Source organism: Zea mays, chromosome 1, assembly GCF_902167145.1.
Source record: "Zea mays cultivar B73 chromosome 1, Zm-B73-REFERENCE-NAM-5.0, whole genome shotgun sequence".
Classification (NCBI taxonomy): Eukaryota; Viridiplantae; Streptophyta; class Magnoliopsida; order Poales; family Poaceae; genus Zea; species Zea mays.
Window position 1 is genome coordinate 287,398,137 of NC_050096.1, and position 7,626 is coordinate 287,405,762.

Consider the following 7,626-nt stretch of genomic DNA (forward strand, 5'->3'; position numbering starts at 1 on the left):
CCTTAGCACCAATTAGGATGTGCTAATTAATTATAAATTGCATGATGCTAAAGAAAAAGTATTGCTAGATAATTGCTCTTAGGCTATCATTACTAGTGTGTATAAATAGATATACAAAATATTATTTTGGTACGCAGATATAAACTATAGATAAAATAAAGTTTAAAATAGCTAATGGTGAGGATAGCTTTAAAGCCCGTGTTTGGAACATTTTGTTTTTTCTCTCTTGAATCCCTTCAATAAGGAGGAGCCGTTTGAATCCGTTGGGAACGAATTAGAATCTACTTAATAGAGTATGTTATTTGGTTTAGAATTCAACATTCTGCCACTTTTTAAAGTTTAGATACGAGTATATCCTAAATTTATAGGATGATGATTGAAAATTAATTTTATGTATCGCTAAATTATGTTTCTACTCTGCAGATAGTCTCTAGGAGTCAGCGTCGGACGCAATACTGCAACAGGGGGGAGGGGGGCGAGCGCACCCCCTACGCCCCACTGATCCTGACCACCGCACGTAACAATTCATTTCTTTTAGCTAGGCGGCAAGTAAAAATAAGCTAGATATGTTTGCTAATAATAAGTCAATGGCCATGAAACAAATCACACGCACATGGTGGAATCGGTCAAGGACTCAGGTTACGTCGTAACCTGAGTAGTTATTGCGATCGCTAAGTGCACTGTGGCGGCGGCACGACCAGTGCATCTGGTTCTCATGGCCGTTCTTGGGCGCTCGCTAATCGCCGCACTTATCAGCCACCGTGAGGTAAGTTAGTTGTCTTCCCCAATTGCCTTGCTTTTTTTTATCAAGTCCTAGTCCTAGCAAGCAGCAACTCAGATTTCTATGTAACTTAATGTATTCATAGATTAGCAAAAAGACATGTTGAGAAGACTTAACATGCAACTCAGATTTCCTGTCACTAAGGAAAATCCAAATCAAGGATATTATCAAGACTGCTTTACAAAATAGAGTTTCAGTTGAGTGGTTTAGTGACTTGATATGCTATATCAAGTGAGATATATTTAGAAGCCTTGATGACCATATAATTATCAAACGTTCTCATGCCATGAGTAAATGTAGAATGCCATTGCCTACAACTCAAACTACTCATGGCTAGCAACTTAGAGTCTTTTTTGAAACACCTAGTTTTTAAGAAACTGCTTTATAGAAATTGGGGTAGTTCCAAACATACCAGTTTATGTCTTAGTTTATAGAAATTAGGTTTACAGTTTCTTAAAAACTAAGAAGCTTGTCTCTTCTAACTAAAAAGGAAAAAAATCAGTTTCTTAAAAACTAGGTTACTTCGAAACATGATCTCCAGGGTATGCTACATAATGTTTCATTGCTACTTACTATATACCACATATATGCTATTTTTGTTGTTACACTAGCACCTTCTTAACTTCAGTCGTGTGTTCGCCACTGTCCAGACTCCATATGTGCTTGCTGAAAGAAGTGTCAGCTTTTAATTATTTCGCATCAAAGTTTAAAGGAGTCATCATCAAAGATTAAAGGAGGCGGGAACAGGGAAGCTTTGCCTAAAGACGAGCGCTATCACTCCAGTTGGAAGCACCGAAGCAGGGAAGAAAGCGCCAAGCTACCATAGTACCATGTACCATAGTGGATACATCAATCATGGAAGTGCCAATATTCATGCAACTATTTTAGCAAAGGTCTGCAATTGCATCTATACCACTATACCAGCATGCATCGATACTGAATTACTGATACAGTACAAGCCTAGTTTTAAGGAAGGCTGACACCGCCCCTGGTTGGGCACCATCGCCCTCACCTCAGTCGGTAGGCACCAGTTTCGAGAGAATATAAGTGCCCCCCTCGTCCATTGATAGAGACCAATATCACGCCTACGTTAATGTCACATGTACTAATCCTTGTCAAGTGTTTGAACTTAAAAAATCTAAAAAACATTTCAACGTCAAATTATCTATAAATAGAGAAGATTGGTTGAAGCTTATTTCTCATACATTTAGGGTATGTTTTGTTCAACTTTCTGAACCAGATTTGTTGTTAAAAATATAGAATCTTAGCTAATAAATGGGTACATCAACAGAATAGATTTCTGAAAAATCTATGGTTTCTTTTAGTTCAATTCAAAATCTATTTCTACTCTAAATTTTTCAGATCCCTGCCATCCATGTTACAAAGCTATCATTCTCTTATAGAACCTATAGCTGACAGTTATTTCAACCAAACATATTTTAGCTATCGCCTCCTAGGTAGTATTTCATATTCTTGTCATCCATGTTACAAAGCCATCATGCTTTTACAGAACCTATAGCTGACAGTTGTTTTAGAGCAACTCCAAAAGAACGTGTAAACTAACCCCAAAACAGATATTAGTCAATAATAGTGGTTTTTCTTACTTCAACAGTTCCCTCATTTTCCCAAAAAATTAGCGCCCCGCATCCACATCCTTATCTCCCTCATATTTTGGTGTGTTTCATCCCTCCCCAATCCATTCCTCAACGTATCAGATCATCCACAGCCTCCCGACGACTGTACAGATTCCGCCACATGTCACATTTAAAAGAATTGTTGGAGTACCCATCATAATTCACTCTTAAAACTTTTTAGCCTAATCTTAATAATCAATTTTTGAGGTAAAATTTTTAACATCCTTTTGGAGTTGCTCTTAACCAAACATATTTTAGCTTTCTCACAACCATCAACTCACAACAGCTTCTAACATCTCACAACTATAATTAGATTCTTAGAAATTCACGGCTGAACCAAATCTCTACTCCTATTAAGAACGTAACGAGGGCGTCCACAGTCTCTCGTGCCCCCGCCCGTGACGTCAGCAGCCGCCTACCCCGCGCGACAACGCCCGTGATGCCCGCCGCCGCCTACCCCGCGCGACAACGCCAGTGATGCCGCGCGCGCGCCCACCACCAAGCTCGCCGCCTACCAAACCCGCCAGCTCCGCGCGAGAGCCGCCAGGCAGATCCGCTTGCTCGCCGCAGTGCTGGCGCGCGATGAAGGCCGCGCGTGGGAGACGCTGGGAAAGCCACACCTCCACGCCCCCATCAATCCCGCCCACCACCAAGCTCGCCGCCTACCAAACCCGTCAGCTCCGCGCGAGATCCGTCGTAGTTATGCCGCGCGAGGGAGACGGCGGGATAGCCGCCGGCCAGATCCGCTTGCTCGCGAGGGAGAGGAAGGAAGGCCGCTCGGGGGGAAACGCCGGGAGAGCCGCTACCTCCGCGCCCCCGCCAATCCCGCCGCCCACCAACCCCGTCCTCGAGCCCGCCCCCCTCCAAGCTCGCCCCATTCCATACTCGGCGACAGGATTCACCGCGCTCCCTTCCGCGCCTGCTATTAAAAGCTAGGACACAGGTGATCCCTCCAACCCATCCCCACTCTCCTCAGATCCACCGATTCACAGCCGTTCTTGCATTTCTCAGAGGTAGGCCGTTCTTGCATTTCTCAGAGGTAGGCCGTTCTTGCATTTCTCAGAGGTAGGCCGTTCTTGCATTAATGTTTATGCCCGATGATGAAGGGACGGTAGATCAGGCATGCATGGTTGGTTGTGGTGCTTTCTGAATTCAGAACCTCAAAAGCGCAGGGGAACTGCGCCTTAAAATATATTAAGAAGAGGCCGCCGTGGGACGATACTCTTGCTCAATCTCTTAGTGCTGGTATTTTTTCAGGTTTCATAATCACTACGACCTGCATACAAAAATAAATGCCAGTAGAGCCAACTGTAACTTTTCATGTATTGGTGGTGCAGGTGCAACAAATAACTGTTCAGGTAGCACAGAGAGTCCGTCTGGTACTTGGCCAACTTCTGAAGCAGTTGAGCAAGAAATTATGGTTCCATCACTCCGTGGTGAGCACTCCCCTCGAAAAGTTTTTCTTTGGGATACCAAATTTCTAGATTATAGGTTACTATTTGCTACATCAATCTTAGTTGGAAAGTTTATGATGAACCATTCAACCCATTCCATAGAATTACAAGCACGCAAAGCTTGAACTCTAACAGACTCGCTTGTTTAGTCCAAATGTAGGATAAGAAATAAGAATTCGATGAAGTAAAAAATAAAGAAAATAAATGGAAAATAAAATGTAATGACTCGTCCTAGCTATGTTCTTTGCTTATATACTTGAGTTTTTTGTTCTGACTAATACCATGAACTTCCATGCAAGTGGTTGAGCTGATGGCTTTCAACTGAGTTTGAGAAACATCTGACGCCCTATCTGCAACAACCCTGATTATTGACAGCAAGCCTAGCAAGGGTCAGCGCAATTCTTGCAGAAATTTGTTCGGGCGAAATATTAGTTGTTACTGATTCTAAGCTTGGAAATGTTATAAAAGAAAAGCTGGTTAGTGGTGTTTGTCAATTTATTGCTTTCTTTACATGGATAAGCCATCCTTAAATATTCAACGCGCTATTGCATAAAATTGGCTATCTCTACAATAGTGTTGTGATGGAGCTGATGCGAGGGCTGAGAAATCAGCTCATTGAGCTTATAAGTGGGTTGGGTACATAAGACCTGGGTCCAATGAGCTTGGGATTGTCGCACAACTTGTTTTTGGCTTAGTGGGTTCAGTCCCGAGAAGGTGAGTCTTGTATTGGTGCTACCGGCCATCTTATTTATCATGTTGTTATGTGCTCCATTTTTTGCTTTTATTGTATCAACATTTGTCCTTGGCATGAAATCATCTGGAAACATCTCTCAACTAAAAACAATGTCAGGGATCAATCTTTTTACCGAAGTCTCTATTCTTGTCTGAACATTATGCAAGTGGTTTTCTTTGAAATCATAAGCATGGAGTGCATCTATTTAAAGATAAAGCTTGGACAACCAATCATTTATTATCCGAGAATTTAATTTGGTTTTATTAATTAATTTAAACCTTTCTATAGGAAGAGAGTGGCTCTTCACTCCCATCGGACTGACAAAAAGTGAGTCACATGTTTTCTTATTTGTTTGACTTATGTTGGTGTGATATTTTGCCAAACAGATTTATATGGTTTTTCAGAAGCATTCTTACTATTTTATATGGTTTTTGAACAAGTGAATGTTTGGACTGCGTTCTAATGTTAATCATGTTTTGTTTTGTTTTGTTTTTGCCAGGCTAACGTTCCGGAGAAAGAAATGTAGTTTGGTTATGTGGTTTTGCAGACCTGTATCTATTTGTGTAATACATTTGCCTGTATATGTGCAGCTTATGTCCATAATTCTTCAAGTCTGCATATGACTGCATCATTCTTCAGCCTTCTAGACTCCTTCCACTTCTGCCCCTCGGATACAAGGTTAGTTTGAGACCGTGAGCAAGCATACCCATCCATCTTTTTCTCTTTCTTCAACCATATAGGTACAACAATAATTCATCTGTCTGCTACTAAGACATATCTGCTCTTTTCATTGTTCTGAGTTGGGTAATCATTTCTGCTCAGATTAACAAGTATTCAGTACACCAATTTTTTAATCTTTATAAGATAAGAAGCAAAGTCAACAAACCATGGAGCATGTAGTATCGTAGCTATTTGTGCCAGAGATATTTTAGCTACAGTTTGATAATAATATTCAATAGACATATTTTCATTGACATAATATTCAGTAGGCCTATTTTAGCTACAGTTTGATCACCATCTAAGCCGTAGCTATTTGTGCCAGAGATGACCACTCCTTTATTTTTTGTTCCTGTGTGCCAAAACAGTGCTTGCATGTTTTCCACACAGAAATTCACTAAATACATAAATCTGGACGAGTGCATTTGATATCTATGTGATTACATGGTGAAAATAGGCCTTTTGATGGCCTGCTCGGATTCTCCTAGGTAAAAATGGTAAAGTTACTTTTACTGAGCATGCACATGCGAGTTGAGTATCCTGTATTTTTTGGAATTTGAGTTTATTCATGAGTTCCTTTATGGTGTGATGATATCTGCATGCAAACTAGAATTCTGCTCCAAACTTGCATATGAAATGATGAAATGCAATGAACAATACTTTTTGAGCTGTTGTAAAGTTTAATCTCTACTACACCATATGTTGGTAACGAGGGCGTCCACCGGCATCACCACGCCTCCGCCCTCGCCCTCCCGCCGCCAATCTCGCAGCAGCGCGCCATCCTAGCTCGGAAATCTCGCATCGGCTCTCACCGCGTCGAAGCCATTCCCCAGTCGTCACCAGTGCGACGCCATTCCCTCCCCGTCCAAGCCCTTCCCCACCGGAGACCTCTCCCTTCCCCACTTCCCCACTGTGGTCCCCCTTCCCCACCCACCGTAGACTGCGCCATTCACCGGATACCGCTTCCTCCAATCCCATCTCGACCCTCTGCCCTCCTCGGGTTCCTAGAGCACATGAGCAGGGGAGGTTTCCACCAGGCCGAGGCGCCATACCAGTCCGCTCTCGCTGCACGCGTCGTCGCGTGGGCCGTTGACTTCAGCTTCTCCTTCCTCATCATCGAGGACCTCGTCACCAGTGGGTCCTCCATGCTCGAGATCGCCGCCCCACTCCGCGTCGAGGGGCTCGTGGTCGCCGACGCCATCGTTGTCGTCAACCCTGAGCAGGGCGACAGGAAGAACCTCAGCTAATGGGATCATGCTGCACTCGCTCATGACCCTAATAGAGTTCCTAAGGTGATTCATATACATTGTAAGTGAAACGAAGAACATGCATTTTTACGGGTGTTATACTGCTAATGGTAGTTTCCCCTTATAATTAATTTAATAGTTTAATAAAAGATAACACACCCAGCACTTGATTTTTGTCAAAGGTTTTGCAAACCTGTTACCTATCTGGTTAATTTTGGATTTTTTAAATTCTACTTCAGAAATAGCAGCTTCACATGACTTTTCTTCACTGGTAATTGATGCTTCGATGTTGGAGGAAATATGATTTTAAAATAAAAACCTCAACAGTTGGGTTGATCAGTTCACTTGCTTTAAGAAGTATAGTACTGATAGTATGAGAATGGACTACACCAATAAAAAAGGTTACCGCTTCCATACCTAATGGGTTGTAGTTCAAAAATTGAGGTTCCTTCCTTTGTTTTCCTTCGTACAATCTTGATTGGCTGCTTCTGTTGTAAGCTAAAGTAATTGTTCCATTTATGAACAAATTGTCCCTATGCATATTCTCATGTTTTTCTTTTGATTTATTTTAGAAAATGGTTTAGAGATCGAGGAAGTCACTCGTGAGAAAGTGAATTTCTTAGAAGAGCTTTTGAGCAGCACATAATTTGCTTACCAATTAGCGGATCCGATGACTTCAGCAAAAGCATATGTCATCCTTGCAAAGAGCATGATAATCTTTCGCTTGCATGGGAGCTTAGTTCGCAGATAAGGAATTGCCAAATATTGTTCTCTAAAGGGGCAGTTAGTGGGAGAGCAATCACTTGCTTTAGTTAGTAATTTAAAAACTTTGGACTCCAATCAGTTATGTATAGTAGAATCAATTGTCAGTTAACATAAACATAAGGGGTCTTCCCATGACATGATATGTTAGCATGGATGTCCATCGAGGCTGTGATGCACTCTGCATTTGTTTTATTCATGTATAACTGTAATCATATTATAGTTTTTTTTGGAAATGTTTGCTCTATACCCGATCATATTCTAAAGCCACCATTGAGTCTCAACCTGTCTTACTTAA

At 41.8% G+C, this 7,626-nt stretch overlaps 1 long non-coding RNA gene across 1 annotated transcript; it reads left to right on the plus strand.

Moving 5' to 3' along the window:
- The first annotated feature begins 3,764 nt into the window (after positions 1-3,764).
- Positions 3,765-6,053, plus strand: LOC103644063 (uncharacterized). Its single transcript, XR_002266885.2, has 3 exons — positions 3,765-3,851; positions 4,169-4,929; positions 5,102-6,053. It is a non-coding gene; the product is annotated as an uncharacterized lncRNA (long non-coding RNA).
- Positions 6,054-7,626: the final 1,573 nt, after the last annotated feature.